We start from the raw sequence: 13,295 nt of genomic DNA on the forward strand, positions 1-13,295 counted from the left end.
CTTGTGCCTGTTTTCAAGGAGAATGCTTCCAGCTTTTGTTCATTCACTATGATGTTGGCTGTGGGTTTTTCATAGATGACTCTTATTATGAGGTATTTTCTTCAATATCTAGTTTGTTGAGAATTTTTCCTCCTCAACTTTTTGGAATAGTTTCAGTAGGAATTGTACCAGCTCTTCTTTGTACATCTGATAGAATTCAGATGTGAATTTGTCTAGTCCAGGGCCATTTTTGGTTATTACTGATTGAATTTCAGAACTCATTATTGATCTGTTCAGAGATTCAATCTCTTCCTGGTTCAGCCTTGGGAAGGTGTATGTGTCCAGGAATTTATCCGTTTCTTCTAGATTTTCTAGTTTGTGTGCACAGAGGTGTTCATAATATTCTCTGATGGTTATTTGTATTTCTGTGGGGTCAGTGGTAATATCCCCTTTGTCATTTCTAATTGTGCTTATTTGGATCTTCTCTCTTTTCTTTTTCATTAGCTAGCCAGCAGTCTATTTATCTTCCCCCCCCCCCCCCCCCGCAAAATACCAGCTCCTGGTTTTGTTGATCTTTTGAATGGTTTTCATGTCTCAATCTCCTTCAGTTCAGCTCTGATTTAGTTATTTCTTGTCTTCTGCTAGCTTTGGGGTTGGTTGCTCTTGGTTCTTTCATTCTTTTATAGTTTTGAATTTGAGATCTTTCTAACTTTTTGATGTGGGTATTTAGGGCTATAAATTTCCCTCTTAACACTGCCTTAGCTGTGTCCCAGAGATTCTGATATGTTGTATCTTTGTTCTTATTAGTTTCAAAGAACTTCTTTATTTCTGCCTTAATTATATTATTTGATCAAATGTCATTCAGGAGCAAGTTGTTTAATTTCCATGTAAATGTATGGTTTTGAGTGATTTTCTTCATATTGAATTCTGTTTTTATTGCTCTGTGGTCCAAGAATATGGATGGTATAGTTTCTGTTTTGTTTTTTTAATTTGCTGTAGATATTTTTGTGTCCAATTGTGTGGTCAACTTTAGAGTATGTACCACATGTAGATGGGAAGAATGTATATTCTCCTGTTTTTCAGTGGAGAGTTCTGTAGATGTCTATCAGACCCATTTGGTCCACTAGTTGAGTTCAGGTCCTGAATATCTTTAATTTTCTGCCTTGATGATTTCTCTAATACTGTCAATGGGATGTTGAAGTCTCCCACTATTATTGTATGAGGGTTTAAGTTTCTTTGAAGGTCTCTAAGAACTTGCTTTATGAATCTGGGTGCTCCTGTGTTGGATGCATATATATTTAGGATAGTTAGGTCTTATTGTTGAATTGAACCCTTTACCATTATGTAATGCCCTTCTTTTTTCTTTTTGATCTTTGTTGATTTAAAGTCTGATTTGTTTGAAATTAGGATTGCAACTCCTGCTTTTTCCTGTTTTCCATTTGTTTGGTAGATTTTTCACCACTCCTTTATTTTGATTCTATGGGTGTCATTGTGTGTAAGATAGGTCTCTTGAAGACAACATACCATTAGGTTTTTCTTCTTTATCCAGTTTGCTACTCTGCCTTTTAATTGGGGCGTTTAGCCCTTTACATTCAAGATTAGTATTTATATGTTTGTATTAGATTTTGTGTTCATATTGTTTGCTGTCTATACCCTGCTTGTGTGATTGCTTTATAGCATCACTGGTCTGTGTACTTAAGTGTGTTTTTGTAGTGGCTGATAAGTCTTTACTTTCCATATTTTGTGCTTCTTTCAGGAGCTCTTATAAGGCAGGCCTGATGGTAGCAAATTCCCTCAGCATTTGCTTGTATTAAAAAGATCTTATTTTTCCTTCACTTATGAAGCTTAGTCTAGCCAGATATGTAATTCTTGGTTGAACTTTCTATTCTTTAAGAATATTGAATATAGGCCCCTAATCTCTTCTGGCTTGTAGGGTTTCAATTTTTATATGTCAAAAAATATTATTCTTCTTTTGATTTATTTCAATCTGTTAAATATATAAAAGATATTTTTAGCTTGCAGGCCATTCAAAACATGCTGCTGGCCAGATTTGACCAGTAGACTGTAGTTTGCCAACACCTGATCTAGGACCTACCCAATAAAGATATTCTTCTGATGGCTCAGATAGCATCTTCCAAAGAAATAAAATGGATATTTATTCTGGCCTTTCTTCTGTTAAATTAGCATCTCTTAGGTGATTAGACTATCAGGATATTACTCTTTTGTTATAACAAATAGAAAGAGGGGTATTCACTTATTCACAGATTACATAGTGTCATGAGCTGAGACTAACCTAAATAGATAGTGTACCTACTATCTAGTTAATGTTGTAAAACAGGACTACAAATCAAATGCTTCTAAAAACAAAGTCATTATTTTTTTGTAGACAGCCTCCAATATTAAACTGACTTGTGGCCAATAACCCTAAGAAACAAGTTCACAAATTCAAGTCACATAGTCGTATATTTTGCAAACAATTTAGCATTGAAAGGGCACAAGGAAACTATATTTTTCAAGGTTAAATGTTCCATGGGTGTTTACCAAAATATTTTATGAACAAATTTGGTATTTGGCTTACCTGCTTTAAATTTTTTCCAAGCAAAAATTATTGCTGTTCGTGCTCTGATGGAGAATTCTGGGGGCTCAATTACCCTTTTGTCTGTGCACTGGAGTGAATCCAAATGCTTCCTGAGGAAAATCTTGGCCTGCCTCTTTGCTTTCTATTTATGTCTGTGTCCTTGCCAGGCTCCTCAGCTTTCCTAAGTAAATGCTGATCCTGAGCCCGGCAGCTGACCAGTGAGGCAGACCTGCTCCATGCTCAAGTCAGCAGCACAGCAAGCTGCATTGTGTGCCAGGTACCCATCTACCTGGTAGCCCAATCAAGCAGTTAAAAAAAATCCTGTGTGATTAGAAAATTGTCAGAAAGAAGTAGTCCATGAATTTTTCTCTTCCAGTGGTTCCTAAGCTTCACAGGGTTCAGAGCCACCACTGATAATCAGGTGAAAACTGATATGGTTTGTCTCTGTGTCCCTACCCAAATCTCATCTCTAGTAGTAATCCCCACATGTCAAAGGAGGGGTCTGTTGGGAGGGGATTGAATCATAAGGGCAGTTTCTCCTATGATGTGTTCTCTCTCTCTCTCTCTTTCTGTCATTCTCTCTCTCCTGCTGCCATGCAAGACGTGCCTTGCCTCCCTGTCACCTTCCACCATGATTGTAAGTTTCCTGAGGCCTCCCCAGCTATGCAGAACTGTGAGTCAAACATCTTTTATTTATAAATTACCCAGTCTAAGGTCATTCTTTGCAGCAGTGTGAAAATGGACTAATACAAAACCACAGGCCCTCTTCATGGAAAAAGAAATTGTTTTAATTTCTGGAGTCCTTACATAAGAATCTGTTCTAAATCCTCTCAAACACATTCCGGGATGGAGCCAAGTGGCAAGGATGCTTTGGCCCATGACTATAGAGGTGATTTTCCTGAGTGGTACTTGGGGATAATTCCACGAGTTCCCATTTGTGGAAAATTGAGTATTTACTATAGGGATGTTATTGAGGACATTGTTCTTTGTATCACACATGCCCTCCAGCTAAAAATCCACAGGAGGAATTTCTCTCTCAGTTCCACTCCTGTGCTTCTCTTAAGGAGTTGTTTTTGTTTGGTTTATCTGTTTACTTTTATTTCTACATATTGTGAATAGTATAACTTGGTGGCTCTTCACTCTGGTCATACTTTAGAATCACTAGTAAGCTTTTATAACATACAGATGCCAGCCTAGACCAATTAAATCACTGTCTCTTGGGGTAGGGCCTGGAAGTATTTTTCAGAAGCTCCCCAGTGTCCCTAACATACAGTCAGGGTTGAGAACCACTGATGCCTGAGGAGTCCTGCTCCTTGGCATTGGCCACTAGAAAACTGAAAGCCAGATATGCTGGCTGCTAGCAGCAAATTCACTGGGCCTTGTGGCTTCCACTGGTATCATCTCTCCCAAGACACCATCCTAGCCTTCAGGTCTCATTTTCCATTTGTCAACACATTTTAGATGTGACTTTATCTTGTGGCAACATGTTCTATGTTAGTTGGAGACTGTGGGCAGCCTACCTGAGCTTACTTAAACTAAACATAATGGGAGGAGTCTAAACGAAACATCATGGGGTTATTTCACGGACACAGGAGAGGCAGTATAGCTGGATCAGAGGAAGAACAAATACCAGGATTGAGAGAAATATAAGAAATCAAAGCATTCCCTCTCCTAGTCTCTTACCTTTCTCTTCCCCAAAGATTCCCTCTACTTTCTCCTATGCATCTGTTTCATTCTGTCTTCCTCCATAAACCAGTTTTCTTTTCTTCTCTGTGAAAACAGGTAATTTGACAAGGTCTCAGTCAAGCCAATTAGTGGAAAGAGACTGCTGTTTTTAGGTACTAATTTCAAATTCTCAGGAGAAAGACTGCAATTGGCCCATCTTAGGTCAGCCATCTCCACCAGTTCTGTTCCCGTATGGAGGGAGGGTTAATAAGGTGTAAACACAATTTCCAGGCCCCCCACTATAATTGAGAGAGGCAGTTCTTAGAGGAGGGAGGTCACAGCCTAGCAGGTACCCCTAAATATGACTCAAATAGCAGTTGTAAACCACTTTGAGACTTTCTACAATAAGAAAGAGTATAAGCAAATAAACTGTGATGCTCAACATGAATTACATCTGCGTCCATCTGAGAATTTGGCCTTAGGATCATTATAACATTAGGGAGACAATAAGAAACTTTGTACAGAGTGCAAATGGGACCAGTATGTGCTGAGGGGCCAGGTAACATGGACATTTTGCATTTCTAACTCTCCTCAAACTCACTGGTACCTGTAAAAGTCCTGTCTGAAGCCATTTCTGAATCTCACTTAGATAACACACCTGTATGTCAAACCCATGTCAGAGGTGATTCTGGAAAACCTTAGTTATGGCCCTTTCATGGCTCTTGGCCTCACTTGCCAGAACTGCTTTAGAAAAATATTCAAAATGGAGAGCAATAATTTCATGTTAACAGACATTTTGGTTCACCAGGGTTCAGCTCACAAATCTCATGATGCTCAACACTGCTACACAAATTTAAACAAATTTCAAAGTCACTGCAGCAGAATCAGGATTGGACAGGCCTTCATTTGTCAGACTAATATCAAGCAACTTAAAAATGAAGCTGTTAGCATTAGCTGTAGCAGATAATCATTAGAAAATAACTTATGTTTTACAGCAAAAATAAAAATAGTTTTCACTTTTAATATTTGCTAAGTGCCAGGACCTTTGCTAAAAAATTACTTTTCTTAATCCTCATCATAACACCATAGAATATAGGGTAAGTTTTTATTAACTTTCTGTTGAAGCATAACTTACTTTTCTAGTGCACATAGATATTGGCCCCAATGAATATTCACAAACTAAATGCATATGTAACCAGCACTGAGATCAAGAAATAGAATACAAGCACTCTGAGGTCCCTATTTGGGTTCCCTTCCAGTTACCATGCCTATGCAAGGGTGACCATTGTCCTAATATCTAGAAGCATGGATTCGTTTTGTCCATTTCTGTTCTCTATACAAACGGAATAACAAATAGGTTCTGTATTGGGTCTGGCCTTTTTCACTCAACATTATGTTGTCTGAGATTCATTCACATTGTCACATGAATATAGACCATTTTTGCTTATTTCTGTATAGTATTCCATTATGTGAATAAGACAAAATTTATTCAGTCTACTGTTTTTGGACATATGGGTAATACCCCATTTTATTTTTACTATTACAAATAGTTCTATGATCATCCTAGCACATATTGTTTTGGTGATTACTTCAGTGCATTTCTCTTGGGTATATAGCTAGAAATGAAATAGCTGGAGAATAAGACATGCATATGTTCAGCTTTATTAAATACTGACACTTTACCAAAAGAAGTATACAAATTTATATTTCCACCATTAGTATAGGAGCGTTCACTTTGCCCCACAATCTCACCAGCCTTTGAAACCTCCTTTTTCCTTTGTAGCCTTCCAGTGAGTGTGCAGTGGTACATCGTGACGTTCATTTGCATTCCCTTGATGATTAATGAAGTCAGGTACCTTCTCACATGGTTGGCTTTATTTTATTTGTTTACTTATTTTTCCACATGGATGTTTTCTTTGAGAAATGTCTACTCAAGCCTTCTGCCCATTTTTCTATTAGGTTGTCTTTTTCTAACTGATTTGTAAGAGTTCTTCATATATTCTGGATACAAGACCTTTGTGGGATATATGTGTTGAAAATATCTTTTCATTTTTGCATTATATTTTTACCCTCTTATTGATGTCTTTTGAAAAACCAAAGTATATTTTGTCCTTGTATTTTTCTTTTTCAGGCTAGCAATTTTTGTGTCCTTTTAAATAGGTGAGCTTTGCTTACTCAAGGATCATGAAAATGTTATCCTAGGTATTCTTCTACAGTTTTATTATCTTTTACATTTAGAGCTGCTATCCTTTACTTCTCCTATTTCATACCAAATACAAAATCAAAACAGATGGATAGCAGCTCTAAATGTAAAAGATAATAAAATTGTAGAAGAATACCTAGGATAACATTTTCATGATCCTTGAGTAAGCAAAGCTCACCTATTTAAAAGGACACAAAAATTGCTAACCTGAAAAAGAAAAATACAAGGACAAAATATACTTTGGTTTTTCAAAAGACATCAATAAGAGGGTAAAAATATAATTCAACACATATATCCCACAAAGGTCTTGTATCCAGAATATATGAAGAACTCTTACAAATCAGTTAGAAAAAGACAACCTAATAGAAAAATGGGCAGAAGGCTTGAGTAGACATTTCTCAAAGAAAACATCCATGTGGAAAAATAAATAAACAAATAAAATAAAGCCAACCATGTGAGAAGGTACCTGACTTCATTAATCATCAAGGGAATGCAAATGAACGTCACGATGTACCATTGCACACTCACTGGAAGGCTACAAAGGAAAAAGATATATTTTTCATATAATCAGTGGAGCAACATGTAATAAATCAACCATGCCCTCTTTCCATGCAGTGCCTTAATCACAAATCAAGTAATATGAGTCTATTTCTGGACTTTATTTTGTACCATTGGTAACTTTTTCTAACAGTTCTATACTGTCTAAATCAGTTCTATACTGTCTAAATCACTACAAATGTATAATGGGTCTTGTTAATCAGTTTATCAATTTTTGCAAAAGAAAAAAAAAACTACCAGAATTTTACTGGGATTATATCGAATCAATATATTAATTTGGGAAGGAATGACATCTTACAATGTCGAGTTTCCAATTCGTGAACATAATATATCTTTTTATTTATTGAAGTCATATTTAATTTCTCTCAATAATATTTTGAAGTTGTACATCTTTTATTATATTTAATCCTAGGAATTTGATGTTTATTGATGTTATTATAAATATAACATTTTATTTTAATTTTTACTTGTTAGTTGCTGATAGAAATACCGTTGATTTTTGTATATTGACCTGTATCCAACAACTTTACTAATTACATTTATTAATTCTAATAGTTTGTGTATTAATTGTCTAAGCCTCCTGCAATAAATTAGCCACAAATTTAGTTGCTTAAAGCCATGGAAATTTATTCTTTCATAGCTCTAGAGGCCAGAAGTCCAAAATCTTGGCTACAATCAAGGTGTCAGCAGGGCCATACTCCTTCCAGATGCTCTAGAGGAGAATCTGTTTCTTGCCTCTTCCAGTTTCTGGTGGCTCTGGCATTCCTTGTGGCCACATCATTCCAATCTCTGCCTCTATCTGCACATGGCCTTCTCTTCTGTCTGTGTGTATGACCAACTTCAGCCTCCCTCATATAAGGACACATGCAACAGCCTTTATGCCCCAACCAAATAGTCCAAGATCATCTCCCCACCACAAGATCTCTAACTTAATTACATCTGCTATAGGGTAAATGCACCTAAAAGCAATGATTTAATCATACTCTTAGAATGACCCTGTATGGCAGGTGCACCTGAATATTTGTGCCGAGCTAGGGAATCTAGTAGTGGCCAGCTAGGAGATTCATTCCTTTTCTATCACAAACATCAGAGCCCCCGGCCAGTCCTGTGGGACATGGGCTGGTCTGTACAGGGGACTGAGGCCTTGAGTTTTGGGTTAAATGAAGGTTGCCAGGTGGAGGTCATTAGATGGAGGCTGTTAAGTGAAAATGCTATATAAAGTGCATGATGGAGCAACATTTAATAAACAAACTATGCCTTCTTTCCTATGCACTACCTTAATCACAAATCAGGTAATTAGATATATGAGTCTATTTCTGGACTTTGTTTTGTAACATTGGTAAGTTTTTCTAACTTCATTACAGTTAGAAAGGAAGTTGTGGTTCTCCTGCCCAGGTCACCGCCACTAGGCCATGTGGTTATGCTGTCCTGCCCACTGCCACTGGACCATTCCTGTAGGTAAGGCAGGTCTCCTGCCCAGCCCACCACCACTGGACTCTCTCCCCTGTGTGTGAACCCCTAATAAAACCCTGCGTCTCGTTTGCTAGCTCTGGGTCTCTTCTTTGGCCTCGTGAACCTGGTGCTTTCCCTACTGAGGCGAATTGGGGGTTCAGCACATTTGCCAAGATGCTTTTTTCAAATAAGGTAACATCTATAAGTTCCAGAAATTAGGACCTGATATCCTGAGTGGGAGGTGGGGTGGGAGGTGCATTTTTCAGCCTACCATAGTTTGTAGATTATTTTAGATTTTATAAGCACACAATCATGGCATCTGTAAATAACAGTTTCATTTTTCCAACATAGTTTAGCCCCTTTTTATATACCGTATAAGCAAACTATGATTTGGGCAAGTTATGGTAATTTACACAGGATACTAGTATCAGGGCTAGGATTTGAGCTCAGGTCTGGCAGACTCCAAAGTCTGAGTTCTTAACCGCTACATTGCACTGCCTAATAGTCTAAGTTCTATTATTGGCAAAAAGAAATATTAGCAGCAGTTCTATGCAAAAGGCATTCTAAGCAGTTGATTTTTTCCGAGATCTACCTATCTTCTTAGATGCAAGATATAACATTCAGGAGTACTTAAAATCTTTGGGATCAACATTCATACTACAAAGTTTAAAATAAGACTTTGGAATAATAATTTTTTTAAAAGACCTAGCTTTAAGTCCCAGACTCGCCACAAACTGCTAGCATGGGCTTGAACAAGTTACATAATTCATCTGGGCCTGTTTCTACATCTTTAAAACTGAGATAATAACCATGGTACAGGGTTATTGGAATACTTAAGAAAATGCATGTGCATTCACATACTGAATGCTCAATAAATAATTTTTAGCTGCTATTATTGTGGTGTTATTGTATTTATTCATTTATCAAAAACACATTTAGTAGCAAAATGCAAAAACCAAAAAAAGCAAACAAGACCATCTTTGCCTGCAACAAACACCACAACAAATAATTGCCACCTGGGCTAATGAGTAGAATGATGGAGACAGGCAGAAACATAGTGGAAGTGAGGAACAGAGAGCAAGTGACTCACTGTGGGTAGGAATGGGGGTCAGGAAGAGCTTCCCGGAGAAGGCAACGCCTAAGCTAAAACTTGAAGGAGAAAGCAGAGAAGACAGGAAGAGCATTCCAGGCAAAAGGACCAGCATGTGGCATACGGAGGCCTGAAATTATCCTTCCAGCAGAGGAACAAAACTGCCTTACCTGCCTTAGAAGAAGCAGAGTTCAGGAACTGGAGGCCAGAAACACTGAAGTTCACTCTATTCAGCTGGGAGAGGAAGATCAGAAAGAGTCACCTGGAGGAGGTATCTGGCTTTAGAGCTCGCAGCTTCAGAGCTGGACTGCTCATCAATTAGGAGGTGCCAGTGATGCCTCCTGCGGAGTGCCTGGCACTGGCTTGTACTGTAGGAACCATTTGGTTCTTCAGCATGAACCTCTGTGTTCCTGGGGCTGCAAGAGCAAGCCAGCGTCAGTCACCACAGCTGATCCCCGTGAGGAGCGAGCTGATTGCTGCCTGACCGGAAGTATGCGGGGTGGTGGGGGGCAGGCACGTCAAGTCCGGAGGGGGTGAGGAAGAGCCAGACCTCCCACAAAGCCTCTTGAGCAGTTCTTCAAATAGATGCGGGGGCACAGTGCCCACTAGGTTCTATGTGGGAGAGAAATGAGGTGTCAGGGTACATCAGGGATGTGGTGTCCAATACTAGGCGCCACAGTCCGATGGTGAGTAGACTCAGCACCATTTTACCTGAGGAATAAGAGCTTAGGAGCAACACGGAGGATACCCACAGAGGCCCCAGGAGGAGCTGCTTCTTGAATCTCATGGAAGACAGATTAGGCTTTCCTGTTCTGCACCAGAAGGGAGAGCTACCTCTTCAGATGGAAACTACGGAAGGGCAGTTGCACCGAAGGGGCAGCCAAGGAAGAGCCCAAAGGGGATCGGTGCGGTTTTCAGCTAAATCCGCTCCTGCAAAAGTGGAAACGAAGCCAAAAAGGCAGCAGGAAAGGACACATCTTCAGACAAAAAAAGTGCAAACAAAAGAGAAAAGGGGAGCAAAGAGAAAACAGGCCAAGTGGCTAACCAAGAAACTAAAGAACATCTACCTGCAGAAAATGGAGAAACTAAAATCGGAGAGAGCTCAGCCTCTGATGATGCCAGAAAGAAAGAAGCCTGGTCTGATTAATAGCATGTACCCTGTCTTAGCGGCCCCTGTCTCCCTTCTTGTACAATCCAGAAGAGTATTTTTATCAACTATTTCGTAAATGCAAGTTTTTTAGTAACTCTAGAAACGTTTTTAAGGAGGGAATCCCACCTCATCCCATTTTTTAAGCATATGCTTTTTAAGAGGTAAAGTCATTCGCTGGTTGTTTATTTTTTGGTACAACCAGAAGATAGTGTGGGATATTGAATTATGAGAGGCTTTGACTGTCTTGGGTGTTAGATGGGGGGTTAGTTTTTATATACTATAATATAATGCATACTGAATGGCAACATAGAGTCACAGTCCTGCATTTAACGTCTTGGACATTTTAAATTACTTCTAGTGCCATGTTGTTTTTCAGTAGAATTGTTTCCTGAAGAAAGCTAGCCCTTGAACATGGCTCTCCCTGTCAGAATTGTGTGCACTCTGTACCATCTTTGGTCACAGTCCTGTTTCCCTAATAACTTTGTTCATGTGCTGTGGAAGATTGAAAATTTGAGTATGTGGTATATATGCTATACAATTTTGAATTGGTGGGACTATGTAACAGTTGATTAATATGTGAAGATAGTGGTATTTGATACCCTCTTAAGGAAAAATTGCCTCCAAATTTTAAGCTGGAAAATCACTGGAACAACTTTAAAAAGGAATTACAATAATGACTTTTTAGATTGTTGGTATGTATGTTAAGAATTGTGTAAAAATTGAAATGTCTGTTCACTGATCCTTAATGCAAACAATAAAATCTCAATTATGAAAGAAAAAAACAAATATTTATGGAGTACCTAATATGTGCTAGACACTATTCTAGGCACTTTACAGCAATAGGAATTATCCAATCATTGAATGAGATACCTTGAAAGGTAGTGAGCTCTCTGTCACAAGACAGATTCAAGCAGAGGCCGATCGATTTCTTAGTGGAATGTTGAAGGAGGAATTGAAGTCTGGAGTAAGAAATCGACCCAGCTGGCTTTCAGTTTCTCTTCAGCCCCGTGATTATATGACATCTGCTTTCTAAGGATTGGAGATACCCGCATACATTTCCTTTAGCATTCTGTGTTTAATATCTTGGGGAGGCAAAGGAGAAAGGTAGACACCATCCTCCTCACCCTGTGGTGAAAGGTAAATGTAGGAAAATGGAATGACTTTATTGAGGTAACACAGATGATAGGGTCTGCCCCTGTCTCCAACATTTGTTCCTTGTTCTCCTCTTTGTCATGGCCCTGAAACGCACTGGCCTGCTGGGTGATGGTCCTGAAAGGGTCAGAGCTTCAAGGATTACTAAGTAGGGTAGTGTCAGTCCCAAGCCATTCTGTGGATCTAGGGTTACAGTCAGGGCAGCCTCAGGGGCAGGGGCTTCCTCCTCAGGAGGTTTAATGCTCTGTGGTCACCATCTTGAAATTCTTAAGACTTGTATCTTTGAATTTGTGTTTTGTGAGGTCTGATGGGATAATGGGGCACTCACAGGGGCTTAGGACCTCAGTTTACTTGTGGTACCTTTCCAGGATGGTTCTCAGCGGGGGCTGTGGGGTCTCTCTCTCCCCCAGGCCCCACCGCACAATTGTGTCTGCTCTCCACCTCAGACAGGACACAAGGAGAGTCAGGGGCCCAGTGCACACCCAAGTCTTGGTAGTGAGGCTCGGCAGCACCCCTACACACCTGCTGGATGGCTAGCTGGAGGCCCCACCTCCAGGGGATCGAGTCTCACCTACTCAATCCAGGTACCAAGCACATCCCAGCACATAGGTTCAAAAATCCAGGGAAGCCAACTGCCATGGGTTGAAGGGGTGAGAGACCGTGGAAAGGAAAGATGTCTGGCTTAATTTCTTCAGACCCACAGCCCCAGTTGCCTCTGTGCCTCGGGCAGGGTTCCTTGGCTCAAGCAGGAAGAGTGCGGATGCCTCTTCCATCAAGGGACAGAGGTCCGGGGCACTTACGAAGCTCCACACTCCCCTGCAAGTGTCCCCACACCCGGAGCCCTCCCTCAGCCAGCTACAGCCAGCAACATACCTTGTTGCGGGGAGAGGGTCATCTCTCTTTTCCTCCCTTCCAGTGCCGGGCTTCGGTTTGTCTCTTCTGGACAGTTCAGGGCACCTTTTAGGGAGGGGCTGCAAAATGCAAATTGTATAAGTTCAGTGATTCCACATACACATTAAGTGCTTTTATATTTGCATTTATATTTGCCTTGCACAATGTAAAGATAAACTGTAAAATTCACGCTAATAATTGAAAACTTTCATTTTTCTTAGAATGATGTTAAATAACAAATGAAAAACGCTATGACATGCTGGGAGAGAGACTGCAGAAGAAAGAAAAAAGCTTTATCTATAACAGCACTTTTTTTCTTGCTTTTTAACCTTGAGGCTCCACATTTTCATTTTGCACTGAGCCTCACAAATTATGTAGCTAGCTTTGGTTACAACTTGCTCCTTGCCTAAGCCAACCCATGCGCAAGCTAGGCAGCTGATCCTGGACCCAATGGCTAGAGCCCAGTCTCACAAAAATGTTACTGTCTGTAAGTGCCCCGTGGTGACTCACAGCTCAAGACTGTATATTTCTCACTTGTCTGAATGCAAAGTAAAAGTGGCTATTTTTATAGAACAAA

The 13,295-nt window shown here is 39.7% G+C and overlaps 1 long non-coding RNA gene across 1 annotated transcript in view; it reads right to left on the reverse strand.

The window, feature by feature from the left end:
• The window catches only part of LOC135967056 (uncharacterized), a 64,967-nt gene that overhangs the window by 41,339 nt on the left and 10,333 nt on the right, over positions 1-13,295 (reverse strand). Inside the window, exon 2 of the long non-coding RNA XR_010580883.2 lies at positions 12,701-12,798. This is a non-coding gene — a long non-coding RNA (uncharacterized lncRNA). The remainder of the gene's footprint in view (positions 1-12,700; positions 12,799-13,295) is intronic.

This window comes from Macaca fascicularis, chromosome 14, assembly GCF_037993035.2.
Source record: "Macaca fascicularis isolate 582-1 chromosome 14, T2T-MFA8v1.1".
NCBI classification, from domain to species: domain Eukaryota; kingdom Metazoa; phylum Chordata; class Mammalia; order Primates; family Cercopithecidae; genus Macaca; species Macaca fascicularis.